This window comes from Pan paniscus, chromosome 17 (assembly GCF_029289425.2).
Source record: "Pan paniscus chromosome 17, NHGRI_mPanPan1-v2.0_pri, whole genome shotgun sequence".
NCBI classification, from domain to species: domain Eukaryota; kingdom Metazoa; phylum Chordata; class Mammalia; order Primates; family Hominidae; genus Pan; species Pan paniscus.
This window is the reverse complement of record NC_073266.2, coordinates 71,095,552-71,112,683: the sequence shown is the minus strand read 5'-3', so window position 1 is coordinate 71,112,683 and position 17,132 is coordinate 71,095,552. Positions and strand designations below refer to the sequence as shown.

The 17,132-nt window shown below is 37.5% G+C and overlaps 2 long non-coding RNA genes across 2 annotated transcripts in view; one reads left to right on the top strand and one right to left on the bottom strand.

The window, feature by feature from the left end:
• LOC117976803 (uncharacterized) overlaps positions 1-17,132 on the top strand; it is a 346,072-nt gene that overhangs the window by 238,151 nt on the left and 90,789 nt on the right. The gene's annotated exons all lie outside the window — the stretch shown is intronic.
• The window catches only part of LOC130540972 (uncharacterized), a 32,093-nt gene that overhangs the window by 11,204 nt on the left and 3,757 nt on the right, over positions 1-17,132 (bottom strand). The window contains exons 2-4 of the long non-coding RNA XR_008955007.2: positions 11,209-11,257; positions 6,623-6,735; positions 4,994-5,157 (exon numbers count right to left, since the gene is read on the bottom strand). This is a non-coding gene — a long non-coding RNA (uncharacterized LOC130540972). The remainder of the gene's footprint in view (positions 1-4,993; positions 5,158-6,622; positions 6,736-11,208; positions 11,258-17,132) is intronic.

The window sequence follows — 17,132 nt, the reverse complement described above, 5'->3', positions numbered from 1 at the left end:
CAATGACGATGGCAATTTTTTGAAAGATGGTTCAGAAAGGCCTCCTTGAGAAGATGATATTGGAGCAAAGACTTGCAGGAAATGAGGGAATGTTATATCTGAGAGAAGACCATTCCTGTATGGGTGTACAACAGGCTAAGTATCACTGAAGGAACATCAAGGACATCAATGTCATTGGAGTTGGGATTGGAAGACAGTACAGGAGGAAAAGTCAGCAAGGGTAAGAAGGCTCCATCACCAAAACCCTTGTGGGCCACCGAAAGATCTTTAGTCTGTACTCTCAGTGAAGTGGGAAGCCATTGGAAGCTGATGAGCAGAGGAAAGATGTAGTTTTCCTTGTGTTTTAAGAGAGTTGCTCTGATTATGTGAGAATAAACTGAAGGTAACTGATAACTTTGGTATCAAGCAAGGAGACCTGTTAGGAGTCTACTGTTACAATGCAGGTAAGAGAAGATGATAGCTTGGAAAACAGTCGAGAAATTGTCAAAGTTTGAATATATGTTTAATGTGGATTTAAGGAAATATGCTGATGCATTGCATGTTGCGACTAGGAGAAGAACAAGAGTCAAAGATGAATCCAAGACATGGGACTTGATGATTGCACAGAGATATATTTATTTATTCTTACCTATGTAAATGCCAAAACAGAGATGAAAAAGCCTGTGGATAGGTCAAGTTTGTGGGAAAATGGTCAAAATATCTCCTGTACATGTGCAGTTTGGAATTAGACATCCAACTGAAGATGCTGAAGATGAAGTTGCATACATAATTATGGAGTTCAAGAGAAAGACGAGGCTGAAAATAGAAAGTTGAGCTCTAAGTTTGTATTCCAATAAAAGATAAATTTATAAAGGTCAATTTTTGGCCTCAACTGAGCAGTATATTTATTCTAGGAGATTTTCCACTTTTGGAAATCAAATCTATTGCAACATTCACATTTATTCATGCTTCATTCACTCAACAAATAGTGACTAAACATTGTCCACATACTTGGGAGTGTACTTATACATGTATTATGCTCTCATGGAGTTCATGGGCAAGAAAGGGAATGAGAGAAGAGCCAGATTGTCCCAACACATGGTGGTAAGTGCATGTTATGGGCAGTGGAGTGTTGTATGGGGTAGAGAGCAGTGGCACTTCACGCAGTTAAGAAGTTAGGGAAAGCCTCTGGGAAGAAGTCATTTATTAAGTGAGGTCTTAAGGGTGAAAAGAAAATGGAAATGTAAAGACAGAGGGGAAAACTATTTTAATCAGATGAGTACAATCTGTGCAAGAGTTTACTACCAAGGAGAAAAGCATTGTATTTGAGAAAATGAATTTTTTTTTCTTGGACATACTAACATTGTCTAAGAGTTGGAGTTGGAGGTGGATGGGGTCAGAAGAACTAAGACCATAGAGGGCCTATTTAGGGAATTTGAACTTTAAGCTAAAATAAAAATAAAAGCAATAAAAATTACAAAAGAAGTGTTTTATCCATTCAGTGTCCACCAAACAATCTGAGATTTTTCTCACTGAAATTAGGTTAACCATTTTTCATGTTTGGAACAAATTTTCCTGTGGGATTAATACCAATGTATTATTTTATTATGCTTGATATACATACCTATTTTTATTAATGTATCTGTGTTACTCAGTTTCTAATCCCTAGTTCAGGTTAGATGCACACACAGAGATAATTCTAAAGATCTGCAAAACCCCAAATCATACTTGTTTAGATTGCTGAGAAATAAGAACTCTGATTTTTTTAGATAGCTGCAAATCTTGAAAAATCAATTAGCAGCAAACATCAAATGTCAGAGACCTATCTGTTGTACATACTGGGTATGAAAATGAAACAAGGTTTTTAAAAATTTCAGACAGCCCAGTTTCCTACCACCTGTTAATAGCAAATATTGGAACACACAGACAAAGCTGAGTATCCAGTAACATAATGATAGTTCGTGATACCTCAGGAGGTCTTTGCCAGAAATGTGTTGAATGGAATCTCTTGGAAGACCAAAAAGTGGAATAATGGAAAAAAGACATGACAGGGACAAAACCCATGAAAGGAAGCAAGTGTAGAAGTTAATGCAACAAATCCATTGTAGAAAAGGGAGGTGAGAAGACCAAAGATTGATGGACAAATTTTAATTTCAAGGTCAAGACGGTGAAACTTGGTCTCAGAAGCAGTCTGGTACCTGAGAATAGCTGCTAAAGTGAAACTAGATGGTTCAGACTGCCTTTCCAACCAAATGTAGCTGGATCCCTTCACGCTCAGCCATGAGCATAGGCAAATGTCACACACAGTGACAAGCTACTAACATCTTCCCAGATAATCCAAAGGTTTCAAGATAATTTGCAAGTAGTGAAATTTAGTGAATAAAATTCTGTTCTTCCTGAATTCAGTAATACGGTGTCATTCATTGTAAGGTCAAAATTGGCTGTGGGTAAAAAATGGCATAATCTCACTCAACCTAACAGTGAGATTTCTTCTCCATATTCAAGATAGTTAATATATCAACATACGACTTTTATGTTATAATATCAAAATAGAAAAATATTCTTACAGAGCAATTAAGCAATTCACTTATTCAGTCAAGTTTGTTTTGTCTTCTAACTTTTGGTGCTCCTTTAAAAAATATTTTTAATATTTATTGGTACATAATAGGTATATATATTTATGGGGTACACGAGATATTTTGATACAAGCATACAATGTGTAATAATCACATCAAGGTAAATTGGGCCTTCATCACTTCAATTGTTTATTTCTCTGTGTTACAAACATTACAATTATACTCTTGTAGTTATTTTAAAATGTACAATCAATTCTTGTTAGATGTAGTTACCCTATTGTGCTGTCAAATACTAGATATTATTCATTCTATCTAACTATATTTTTGTACTCATTAACTGTCTGCACTTTCCTCACTCTACTACCCTTGCCAGATTCTGATAACCATCATTCTACTCTCTAACTCCAAGAGTTCAATTGTTTTACTTTTTAGCTCCCACAAATGGGTGATATTATGTGAAGTTTGTCTTTCTGTGCCTGGCTTATTTCACATAACATAATATCAGCCAGTTCCATCCATGTTGTTGCAAATGACAAGATCTCATTCTTTTTTATGGCTGAATAGTATTCCATTGTGTAAATGTACCATGTTTTCTTTATCCGTTCATCTGTTGATGGACACTTAGGTTGATTCCAAATCTTGGCTATTGTGAATAGTGCTGCAGTAAACATGGGAGTGCAGATACCTAATCAAAATTATGATGAGATATCATCTCACTCCAGCTAAAATGGCTTTTATCCAAAAGATAGGCAATAATGAATGCTGGTGAGAATGTAGAGAAAAGGGAACCCTCATACACTGTTGGGAATGTAAATTTGTATAGCCACTATGAAGAAGAGTATGGAGGTTCCTTGAAAAGCTAAAAATAGAACTGCAATGTGATCTGGCAGTCTCACTGCTAGATATATAACCCAAAGAAAGGAAATCAGTATATTAATGCCCCATCTTTATGTCAGTTTCTATTACACAGTTCAACAAATGTTCTCAAGAGAGTTTCATGGGAATTTAAAAAAATAACACGCTGAAGTGATGGGTTCTTTTTGTGGATCAAGGTTGTCTGAAATTTGCAATTTTCTATGAGTATTGTAAAGTTTCTTGTAAAGACCAAACAGGCCAAAGATTCCCATTTATCCAAGAGGGTCAAAATAGCTATATTTTAAAGAGATAGTGCATAAAATTTGGGTAAGTCTTACATTTTAAGCAGAATGTTATATCTACATGTGTTTTTACTCTTTGGATCCCTAAACTAGTGAAGAGGATTGGAGAACAGTCAAGTTGGCCATAGGAAGAAATAATGTCAGACCAATCTAATTTTCTTTTGTGACAGAGTCACTAGCTTTGTAGATGGGAAAAGCAATAGGTGCAATATATCTTTCCTTCAGGAAGGCTTTGACTTTGCTCCCCAAGACATGCTCATAAACAAGCCAGAAAAATGTGGTTGTTTATTTATGTCAGATGTCAGTTGTGTGGCGGTTCAAGAGACTACTTATGAATGATTCAGAGTCAACATATGGGAGCCCATTTAGTGGCTCTCCAAGTTTGGCTACAGTTCAAAATGTAGAACAATGGCACATCATACCCTCTTAGAATTCAGAATGATTTGCTGATGACTTAGAAAAATGATCGACCTTAACTTCAGTTGATGGAGTTTGAGCAGAATGAATTCAATTATTTTTGGAATAATAGCTTTATGAAAACAGAGGGGAAGAGTTATTTTAAGGAGAGAAATGGAGAAAAATCTTTAGTTTAATTGTCTCTCTCCAAAAGATATGCTTACCTCCTAACTCTTGGTGACTGTGAATGTGACCTTATTGGATATTCAGATATAACTAAGTTAATATAAAGTTATTAGGATACACGCTAATTCAATATGACTATCGTCCTTATAAGAAGAGGAAAATGTCATGTGATGAAAGAGACGCCCAGGGAAAAACGCCATATAATGGCACAGGGAGAGACTGGAGTGATGCAGCTGCAAGTTAAGGAACGCCAAGGTTTGATGAGCATCATCAGGAGCTAAAAAAAGGCAAAAAAGAGATCTGCCCAGAGTCTCAGAGGGAGCAGTGCCCTACTGACACATTAATATCAGACTTCTGTTTTCTGCAACTATGGGAAAATAGATTTTTGTTACTTTAAACTGCCTAATATTTGGTACTTTGTTACAGTGGTCTTAAGAAACTAATGCAATGACCCAGAGCAGATGTACCAACCAAATGAAGTTGTGGGTATGAGGATGCATCGATGAAACAATAGAGATCTAGGGGTGATCCAGGACCAATTATTTATTATCTATGACAATAGACCAAACATTGCACTCGAATAGACCTTAGTTTTCTGCACTTTATAAAGGAGAGATGCTGGAGTAGAATGTCATTAGATCACATTTTCATAAACAGTATTCTATTGGGTGTATTCTTCTCCAGAAAACAAATGCTTACCTTTATAAAATTTTGCACAACATTTTAGGCACTGCACAGCCCTTTTGCAGCCCAGCACATGGTCCCCAGTTTAGATCCTCTGCATGAAACCATGCTGCCTTGGAAGCAAGTCACACTGTGGTGATACTCTCTATCATCTTCTCATGGCAGGAATGACCAGTAAACTAACAGGAAGAAACGGAGTCCTTAATGTATTTAATCTTCTGTGCTTTGCCACCTCTCTAACCAGACGTATTGTCCAAGGTCCTGGACAAGTTCTATGTTCACTACAAAGCTTTTCTTTGTACTGTTTTACTGCCCTATCTTTAATATTTATTATTAGAACTTCATGGTATAACACTTGATTACTTGTATCTTCAGGAATTGTTTAATGTTTTCCTTGCTTATGCAAATAGAATATGAAATATGGCTCCTTGAATGATGAAAGGATGGTAAGGATGAAAAAGCAAAAACCACACACACACACACACACACACACACACACACATGCTGAGAAACCCTCACACCCATAGTCATTCATTATGGGAACCCCTGCTGAGGATTTTAATTCCAGCTTTGGTCTTCCTAAACATCAATGTATGGTGGGTGGTGGTAAATATTTCCTTCCATATTGGAATGAGAAGTGCAGAGATAGGGATGGAGGAAAGGAGAGAGGGGAAGAAAGAAAAGAGTGAGCTTGTATATTGTGATTAATTATTACCTGTAAACTTCAAGACAGACAAAATGAAATATGTGGACACACTTTATTGGGGAAGGAGGAGGGTTATAAAAACCCTCATCGGCCGGGTGCGGTGGCTCACGCCTGTAATCCCAGCACTTTAGGAAGCCGAGGCGGGTGGATCACGAGGTCAGGAGATCGAGACCATCCTGGCTAACATGGTGAAACCCTGTCTCTACTAAAAATACAAAAAAAAAAAAAAAAAAAATTTGCCGGGCGTGGTGGCGGGCTCCTGTAGTCAGGAGGCTAAGGCAGGAGAATGGCGTGAACCCGGGAGGCGGAGCTTGCAGTGAGCCAAGATCACGCCACTGCATTCCAGCCTGGGGGACAGAGCGAGACTCCATCTCAAAACAACAACAACAACAACAACAACAACAACAAAATCACCCTCATTGTTGTTAGTTTAACATTTTTTAATTGAATTATGGGTCAACATTACACATAAGCTTTAACAACAGGCTTGATAGCCACCAGTGTGGATGATGAGAACACAGGTTCACCCCTGAAGTCCTTTCAAAGCACCAACCACATAAGAAAAATCATTACACTCTCAAAAGTAACAATGCCAAAACAAAGTCTCAAAGATTGAGCAGATAATTCCATGGAGGCCTATTCAGAGCACCTCCTTCCATTATAGTCAATTTCCTTCCACATGATGTCTATTTCTCTGTCAGATATTTATAGCCCTAATACCAAAAGTCCATTGAACATCAGCCATCGATACAGTAACATAAAGCAGATTTATATATTCAGCTTGTCTAATACTCTATTGGGAAAGGAAGGCATTGCTCAACATAATAGCCTCCATTCTTAAGAGATATTCCTTTTAAAATGTTGTCTTATAAATACAAGATGAGTTGAAACTTGTGTGCTCTAAATATTTTAAGGGATTTATGTTTGCATTAACTGACCTTTTAATCAAACTTCAATGCATTGCTACCACTGCAGAGGTTTCAGGAAGAAAAATATTACTTGCGGTTTTCAAAGTTAAAAGTTTTCCAGTAGAAAGGAAGTCTAAAAATTTCTTAAAAGAGGACATTATGAACATATTGTCAGACTTGTTATTATTTGTAGAAAATATTCCTACATTAAATTATACTGTGGATTTAAAAAAACTTCTTTATTACTTTATCTTGAATACTTTCTAAGAAAGTACTGTAAATTTGCATGTCTGCATTTGTGGGTTGTTAAAAATATGTAATATCTTACCTGCCCGGCCTCTATTTGCATATTTTATTTTTATTTGATGTATTTCAGTTTCTAAAATATTGGCAGAGTCTTCAAGAACTAGAACATCTGGGGCTGGGCATGGTGGCTCAAACCTGTAATGCAGGCACTTTGGGAGGCCAAGGTGGGCAGATGACTTGAGCCCAGGAGTTCAAGACCAGCCTGGGCAAGATATCTAAAAAAAAAAAAAAAGAACCCCTGTATCTACAAAAACCTGTATCTACAAAAAAATAGAAAAAATTAACCAGGTGTGGTAATGCACACCTACAGTCCCAGATACTCAGGAGGCTGAAGCAGGAGGATCATTTGAGCATGGGAAATTGAGGCTGCAGTGAGCAGTGATTGCGCCACCGCATTCCATCCTGGGCAACAGAGTGAGAGCCTGTTAAAAATAAAATAAAATAAAGCCTGGCATACATTGTAGTTGGATCTTACTCCATTGATCATTTCCTCCCTTGTGATTCATTCTTTCTTCCTATCCACTGCACTTTCCCCTCAACTAGAAACCTATTTTCTGTATTCCCCAAATAACATAGTCCTCAGTTTTGCACCATTTTCTCTTTCTCTTCACCTCCAGACTTCTTGAGGGAATAGCTCATGTGTTGGTTCCACTTTCTCAGCATCCATTTATTCCTCAACCCATTATAATCTGAACCCAGTCTCCAACCACTACCTGCAATCTCTCTTCCTCCAGTCCATAATAACAAAACATATTAATGGCATTTTGTTTATTTTGTTGGCTTTGTCCATGCATTGAGTCACAGGTAAGCAAATTTGGGAGAACATAGATATTGCCATATATAGTGTTTTCAAAACTAAGCAATGAAACTTTCTTAAATGTTGTTCAGATGCCCAATATAGACATGGGGCTGACATAACTAAACTGAGATGGGGCTACATTGTACTAATTAGAAATCTATTTGAATGCCAGTTTTTAAAATTCCTGACTTATAAAGGCTTTAAAAGCAAGGAAATAATTTCTGTAATTGTATAACAAGATTGAGTTAGGTTGCCACTGTTAGTGGTTTAGCTTCTGTTCTTGAACTGGTAATGAAAATGGTGATGCAGCCATAAGCACTGGGTCCACTGTTCAAAGCAAAAAGCTGGTAGAAGATAAGAAAGGAGTGGAGAGTCACTCTACTTGACCTCATTAATTACCAGGAAAGCAAAACCTTTCCTAGAAGTCCTTCCTGCAGTCAGCCCCTTAAATACAGAAGAACTCAGTTGGCTGACCCTAGCTCCAAGGCAGCCTGACAGAGAACAGGCTTGTCATAATGGGCCAGATGAGTTGTGATTCATTGCTTGGGAACAGAAGAACTCTGAACAAGATCAAGGTTCTATCAGCGATAAATAAGGGAGGCTAAGGTATTGAGGAACCATATAATGTTATTTACACTACGTACTTTCTAATCTGCCTCATCTACTCACCTTCCTCTTTCTCTTCCTGTAATCTTATTGCATGGAAGAAATTTTTGATGAAGACAAGTTGTCTATTTTTCTTAAAATCATTTTTTTAGCTAGTGGTATGTCTCGAACACTTTCCTAATAGTTCATTGAGATAAAGTCATAACATTTTTTTTTCTTTCTTTGCTACCCTCACTCATTGCCCCATTGGGATTGACTGCAAATTGCAATTTTCTATAGAAAGAATCAGTAATCCTTTCTACACAGTGGCCTTGGTGATTTCAAAACTTTAAGAACATTTAAAATATTCAAGTTCTTTCTCCAAAAACTGGTGACTTTCTGCTGCTGAGCTCCTGAAAGTTTTTGAGAAGAAAGTTGAAAGATCGAAAGTGGTGCTGTGTTTATTTGAATATCTGAAGGGTAAACTCCAAGCTACTTATCTGAAAACGAATATTCTCTGAAACCTGCAGAGTAAAGAAGTATAACTTGACATTTCTTCTGCAAGAAAAAAAACAATAAGATGGTGACTTTCAAGACCTCAGTCAATGACTAAAGTTCTGTGACCACAGTGAGGTACGGTGTCTGAACTAAATGTTTTCCTTAAATATTTTAGTAATTTAGAACTGATATTCTATGTATATCATGAAACAGAAAGACCAGATAAGCTGTAATATGAAAGCAATATAATTCAAATTAAATGGAAGAACACATAATAAAATACAAAACTTCTCAAAAAAATCTCCATTATGCCTGTTTGTAGCAGTATATATTCCTAACTGTATTAATGTATAATAGTTAATACAAATCATAAAGCATATAATAAAAATGTAATTTAGTATTCTTTGGTAATAATAAATATCATTTGTTGAGTAGTTCATAAAATTATAAGTGCAAGTTCAGAACATTTTAGGTTCTGTTTAAAAAAAAAAAAAGCAAACACAAATACTCATTATTCTTGGTATTATGTGTTCAGCATATTACTGCGGTAACCAGGGCAGTAATGTCAAGACAAAAGTCAGGGTTGGCTTTAAGAAAGAAGCCTGAGAACTGGAACTATATAGAGGCCAGAAAATCAGTGTCTACATGCTAAAGGCAATTTTCAGGAACAAGTACCAGGAGCAGATCAACAAAACAAAGAAGATCAACAAAACAAATAAGGAAGGTGGTTTTATGAACCCAGAGGGGCAGTGGTTATGAGTTGTGGTGCCACTTTATTCAACCTCATCTGCTTGGAAGTTTTCTCCTACACCATTAAACCCCTCACTGAACCAAACTTTGTACAGACTGCAGCCAAGAAGGGCTGTATTATGGCTTTCTTGGACCTCTTCATCCACAAAAATATTAAAAATTGTATTTAATGACTTAATGTTCTAATTGTGTTTTCTTAGATTCTATATTTGTCTATTTGGCATCGATTCTTCACAGGGCCAATACTGAATTTATAATATTTTATTATTATCTATATTCTTGTTGCTCTGGCATTTGGGAGCCTTGTAGACCATGGAGAAACTCCTCCTCCTAGGGCTAGCTAATTCCTAAAGATAATAACAATTTGCCTATGAACGCAGGCCTTTCATATGCAAACCAACCAATCCATTAATTACTTCCTTATCTAACTCTCACACACTAAGCCAATGTTTGCCCTGCCTTAAATTATCCCAGGGCCAAGTATCACTCAAGTGGAGGCCATCCCTATAGCCCAAAGCCCAGCCGGAATTTTTAAAGCAAGCCCTGTTCTAAACTGTTTGCTCTGCCCTGTTTTTCCTATGGAAAACCCAATAAAGCCTGTGGTCTAATGCTTTCTCTTTGCTCCTTTCTGCCTTCTGACAGACACCCATGCCTTCTTTGTGTCCCTGCATAGCATGAGATGTCCCCTCTCTGTGACCTTTGAGTATGATAAACTTCTTTCTTCCAAACCTCCTTCTCATTTCCTCCTATGAATACACAATCTTTACCAACCATATGATATACAACATTTACATTCTCAGAATACTGAGTTGGAATAAATGTATTGACATTATGCATTCAAACATTTAAAAATCTGTAAGTTCATTTTTTTTTCTGATTTTAAAAGAAATTAAAATGTTCTTATAGGTCCCTAAAAGTATCATGGGCTTTTGACAGTAGGTCATGTCTGCCTAGTGGATAAGTTGACTGTGGAGTCAGAGATGGCTTGCTTTTGCTGACATCCTTGTAAGCTCTTGAGAAACTGAATTAGAAACAGATAACGGTCAGTCTATGTGTAATAAACAGAACTCTGGCCCACAGACTCTGCAGCAACCATTGCAGGAAACCAGTTCCAATCTCTTAAGATTGGTCCAGAATGGTCACGATTTGGTCAACAACTGCCAGCCTCCTTATTTTTCATCTTTTTTTTTTTTCTTTTTTCCAATTCAGAACCAACCAGAGAAAGCTCTAAATGAGATCCCCAAACCCATCACATAAGATGTCTCACTTTTTGCTAGCCTACCTCCATTGACTCCAGTGCTATCATGACAATGACCTCAATTAAAACATGCCTAACACCTTTCCTTTTCTCCACTCTAAAGCTTCCCCACTGCTTTGTCTGCCTTTCAGCCTCTGACAAGTTGAAGTGATGGCATGGATGCCCTTGCTGTAGCAAGCTCTGAATACATAGCTTATGTTTGTTCTCATTTGGATGGTCTTTATTTCCACATGCCCTATCTTCCTTGAGGTTTTTAGTTAGGACACTTTCTTCCCACTGAAAGCCACCTGTCCTGTATATCTTCTAAAGAAAATGTTGATAGTGTGTTCCAAGATGAAAAACAGATAATCCAATGAGTTTATCTATAAAAATATAAAATTTCTAAATGTCTATGCTTCTTTTTTCAGACAAAATTCTTACATGAAAGCCAGAAACACAGGAATCTCATCTTCTAAATATTTTCTTTATCCTAAGAAAACACAAAAAAAGTGAATAGAGTTAAGTGTAGACTAGCAGCGCCAGCACAAGTATCACCTGGGACCAAGTTAGAAATGCAAAATTTTGGCTCCCACTGCAGACCTACTCTGGAGATCTGATATACTTTGAGAACCATGGCTCTGAAGCAGACTATCCTGGACGGGCTCTTGAAATTCTCTGAGGCTTACTTTCTTCATATATATACAACGTAGTTACGAATTCCTTGTTTCCAAATTTAAAGGTTGGTTGAGAATATCAAGTTATTAATGTCCTGAAAACATGTTTTCATGATGCTTTCTCTGAAGAAAGAAAATATGAACTCTGCTATATAATATTTTTAAAGTCTTTAAGAGAGGAGTTGGGTTTTATTTTAGACAAGCAATTGAAAGTAGATGGGATTTAAATTAGTTTTAAAAAAGGAAATGACATTCTAGTTGAGGAGAAAGGAGATTGTCAATCACTGTGCCTCCTTCCTAGCTCTTCAAATATGGCTAGCTCCAGGCTGCATATGACGATGATCCTAAAGTTGAGTCCCAGAAGCTACAGTGGATGAGTCACTTATACATAACACTTATTAGGTCAGCCACTTAATAGCTGTGTTTCATTGAACAAATTTTTCATCCTGCTTGTAAGTTCGTCTTCTTACCTGTCAAATGAGAATAGGAGTGTGTATTAGGCTATACAAGAAGCATGGCTGGAGAGGCCTCAGGAAACTTACAATCGTGGGAGAAGGTGAAGTGGAGGCATGTCTTACATAGCTGGAGCAGGAGAAAGAGAGGGAAGCAGGAGGTGCTATACACTTTTAAACAACCAGATCTTGTGAGAACTCACTATCATGAGAAGAGCATGGGGGGAAATCTGCCCCCATGATCCAGTCACCTCCCACCTCCCACCAGGTCCCTCCTCTAACACTGGGGATTACAATTCAACCTGAGATTTGGGCGGGGACACAAATAAAAACCATATCAGAGTGAGAATATTTACCTCACAGTGTGGCTATAAGCAGTAATTGAGATCACTTATATAACACATTCTTCCCAAGAAATATTAGCAGGAAGGATAAGAATAAGATATTAAATAGTTTTTTTCTGTTACGCTGTTCTATGCAACTGTAATTTGACTTAAGTTCCTCTCAGATGGTATTATGGGACTATCCTTATTGTTGAGTTGCATCAATAATTAGCTCCCATGTTGACTCTGGTATCTGTGATTACTCTCTCCTTTTTTTTTCAAAATACTTTGCCTTTGATAATTGCCATGCTAATAAGTAGCAAGGAATATTTAAGCCCACCAGTCAGGCTGTTCTTTTTGTTCCTGCTGATGTCCACATGGGGGTGTTGACACCCAAGACTGATGGCGCAGATATTTGTTCAAAGACACTGATGTCTAATGTGGAGGTACTACAAGGGTGGCCACCAATATAATCACCATCCTAATGTTGCTGTTTCAGTAACATCTTCATCACCACTACCAATGTTGTAATTACTGATGTCTCACATTCTAAATGTCCTAAAGAAATTGTGGGAAAAAAAGAGCTCTCTTTTTTTTTTTTTCACTCTTCTTTGACATTCCTTAAACCTGTTATTTGGTCCTGAGGCTATGAGATAGTTTGATTGACATTGCTGTGCTATTTTAAAAATCATGCCATTTCAGCTGGGTGCAGGGGCTCACACTTGTAATCCCAGAACTTTGGGAGACTGAGGCAGGCAGATTGCTTGAGCCCAGGAGTATAAGACCAGCCTGTGCAACATGGTGAAATCCTGTCTCTACACAAAAATACAAAAATTAGCTGCACATGGTGGCAGATGCTTGTAGTCCCAGCTACTCGGGAGGATAAGGTGGGAGGATCACTTGGGCCCACAAAGCAGAGGTTGCAGTGAGCTGAGATCGTGCCACCGAGCTCCAGCCTAGGTGACACAGTGAGAGCCTGTCTCAAAAAAAAAATTATGCCATCTCATCAGTGCTGCCTAATTATCTTCGAACCAAGCTGTCTCTTATTTATCAGAAGGCCCCTTCTTCCTTAATATAAATGGTGCCTTATGGGTTCTACTTGACTAATTCTCTGAGTTTGCAAAGAAGACCTTGAGTTCTAGACAAAACACAGCCTAAGTTTGGGTTGACATGTCCTATACATGTATTCATAGAAAAATATGTGTGTGTGTGGAGACATTTTAAAGATGTAAAGCCTTATAAGAAAAATGTAGTAACAACCCATCATTATCGTCATGACTTTAACCTTGGTGTGGTGGACAGATTTTAAGGTGGCGTCCATGATCTTCAATTCCTAGTGTTCATGCCGTTGTGTAGTCCCAGCCTCTATGACTTGCTTTTAAACAGTAGACTATGAAAGGTGATGGGCTGCCCCTCCCATGATTGTTATTACATAAGATTCTATCTTGCTTGAAGACCCACTAGAGCAATTTCCTTTCACTGGTTTTGCAGAAGCAAGCCAACATGAAGTAAGTGGCCATACTAGAGAAGCCCATATAGTAAAGAAGCGTAGGAGCCTGTATAAGCTGAGAGCAACCTCCAGCAAGAAACTATAGCCCTCAGACTTGCAGCTTCAAATAAATGAATTTTACCAAAAACCCAGAGGAGTTTGGAAGTGGCTACTTCTCCATTTGAGCCTCTGCTGAGACCAGGATTGCAGCCCCATGAGATTCTTAGGCAGAGGAAACAGCCAAGCCATGTCCAGATGCCTGACTCACAGAGACTGTGAGATAAAAAATTGTGGTTTTAAGTGGCTAACTTGGTAGTAATTTGTTGTACAGCAATAGAAACCTAATACTCCATGTTAAAGAAACAAAATATGGGGGGAGTCATTTTATTATGAATGCTTGAATACCCTTCTTACCTAATTTTTTAAAAGATGTCTTAACCTGTTTTTTACACGCATTTATTATTATGGCTGTCGAGTAGTATAGTTTGCTTTATTACTATTTCCATTACAAAAACAATTAACAGTTTATGCCTAATGGAATTATAAAGGTGTATTTTAAGGCATGTGACCTTCATAGTAAAGAATTAGGGATTTCCAGTTAAACATGATTAAGTGAACATACGTTTTTATGTCTGCTTAATCAAGAAACTCACTAAAATAGTAATAAAAATAAAACAGGCATAAATCTAAAAGGAGCTAAAGAACAGGGAAAGTAGCAGTACTAGATGAAGTTTCCAATTACAATTTTTTATATTGGAAATGCAAAAGGACAAGTGGCAAGGCAACTGAATTGAAAGAGGGAAGGAAGTTCACATTTAACTGCACATGGAACCCCAGAAACACTTAGGAGTTTAACACGGCAGAAACCTTTGAACATGGGAGCACAGAATAGTACTAAAAATAAGAGGTTCTAAGTCTCAGTAAAAAGCAATTAAGTCCTCTCATGTCCTCATCTCAAGCAACACAATTAACCTCCTCCTGTATTAACAGAAATAGAAGTTTTCTATATATAGAGAGTGTATCTTGGGGGTTCTAGATTTGGGGACATAAGCACCTGAAGGCAGACATGAAGCATAATATTGAAATCAAGACAACAATTCAACAGTGATACAGGGGCTTTTAGAATGCCTTACCTCCCCAGTTTTCCCCAGCTCAGCTCCTGAACAGGGCAAAGAGGATGACTCTCTGGAAAAACTAAAAAGTCAAAAAGAAACTATCTCTGGACAGTGAGAATTTGAGAATTTACTAATAAAATAACTCAGCTAGCTAATATTTCTGGGAAGCTCATCGGTCAAACGGATCCTTGTTTATATTCACGTATGCAGAGTTTGCATTGAGGATTGTAATGACTCAAACACAGACTCACAGGTGTTCTCTTTCCAGTAATGGTGTACTACATATTTTGGAATAAGTCTCTCATTGAGAACACCTAAGAAAGGTAGGCAGAACTTTTAGAAATTATGTTTGAATGCATCAGAGAGCTGCTAAGATAAATGATTATGAGGTCTAAATCCAATCCAGGAACATTTTCAGGACTTCTGGACCCATTTCCTCACAGAGGTTATATTTTGTAGAGGGCCAGATAGTAATTGTTTCTGATTTTGTAGGCCATTTGGTCACTGGCACAACTGATCAACTCTGCCACTGTAGCACCAAAAGTAGCCATAGACAATATTACATCAATGGATATGGCTGTGTTTCAGTTAAATTTATTTGATAAAAACAGATTTGATGAATGGGCCGTAATTCCCTGACCTCTACTCCAGAAACATTTGTCAGTTATGAATGAGGTGAGCTTTCAATATGCTCATAGCACTAGGGGGACAAAATTTAGTGCTAGAGGCCCACAAAGAAGAAGATGTGAGCGGCTTTGGATTGGGACCCTAAAGGGTTGTTCTTTAGAAATAAAAGTAGGCTGGGAGCAGTGACTCACGTCTGTAATCCCAGCACGTTGGGAGGCAGAGGCAGGCAGATCATGAGGTCTTGAGTTCGAGACCAGCCTGACCAACGTGGTGAAACCCCATCTCTATTAAAAATACAAAAATTAGCCAGGTGTGGTGGTGTGCACCTGTAATCCCAGCTACTCAGGAGGCTGAGGCAGGAGAATCGCTTGAACCCAGGAGGCGGAGGTTGCAGTGAGCCGAGATCATGCCATTGTACCCTAGCCTGGGCGACTGAGTGAGACTCCTCTATCTCATTTAAAAAAAAAAAAAAGTAATCTAGAAATAGACCAGTCCTTGACAAGATTAAGACCTGGCTTCAATTCATCTCCATCCCTGATTGGATTAATTTGACTGGTCTTTACTAATAGGCTAACCTAGCCTTCTCAAAGCATACATATATTCTACCAGGATGATAATATGATCTTTCATAGCCTTCTATTAATACTATAGTTTCTTACATATAAAATATTCTGAACTGGGGGAAGAGACAGGATCAAATGGAATAAAACTAAAAGAAACATTTGACAATAGAGACAGACCCACAGGGGATAACAATGAAATAATAAGAAACCAATTTTAAAATATGTTCAAGAAAATAAACAAGTGGAAGAAAATAACTTGCAGATTGAGAATTTTAGGCTGAGAGTTGGAAGTTATAAAGAACTGATAAAATTCTAGAGCGGAAAAATAAATTGAGAACTCAAAGACTGGATTTAACAAGAGAGCAGACACTCCTGATGAATTAAACTCAGAAAGGCAAGTGATGAACAATAGAAAAAGGTACATAGGAAACATAAGACATGGTAAAATAATCTAAAACATGGGTAATTAGAGCCCCAGAAGAACATAAGAGGGGAATAAAATGGAAAAGTGATATTTGAACAGATAATGACTCAAGTTTTCCCAAACCAACAAAATTGCACCAAACCATGGATTTAAGAATCACTACATAATCCAAATAGTTTTGAAGCAAAACCAAAACAAGAAACCTAAGAACGAATAGTTGGATTATTAAAACCCCAAGCAAAACCAAAACAGAAACCTAAAAATGTTGTAGAAAAATTATGGAAATTCAATGCAGAGGAAATCTAAGTGCAGCTAGAGGGGGAAAAAAAAGAAAAAAGTGATAGCAATAAGACTAACAGCTACTTCTCAACAGAAACAATGTAACCTTGAAGACAATATAACCATATTTGCAAAAAGTGCTCCAAAAATATCACTCTTGACCTAAAATGCAATACCAAGTAAATATTGTATTCTAACAAAGGGGTCAGCAAAATGTGATTCACAGGCAAAATCCAGGGTGTTATCTGTTTTTGTAAGCAAAGTTTTTTGGGGGAACAAACCTAATTATGCTCATTCATTTACCTATTACATGTGAATGCTTTCATGCACTAGAGTAGTTGGAATATTATGACCCCAAAAGCCTAAAAGATTTACCATTTGGTTCTTTACAGAAAAATGCTGACCCTTCTAAAGTAAAA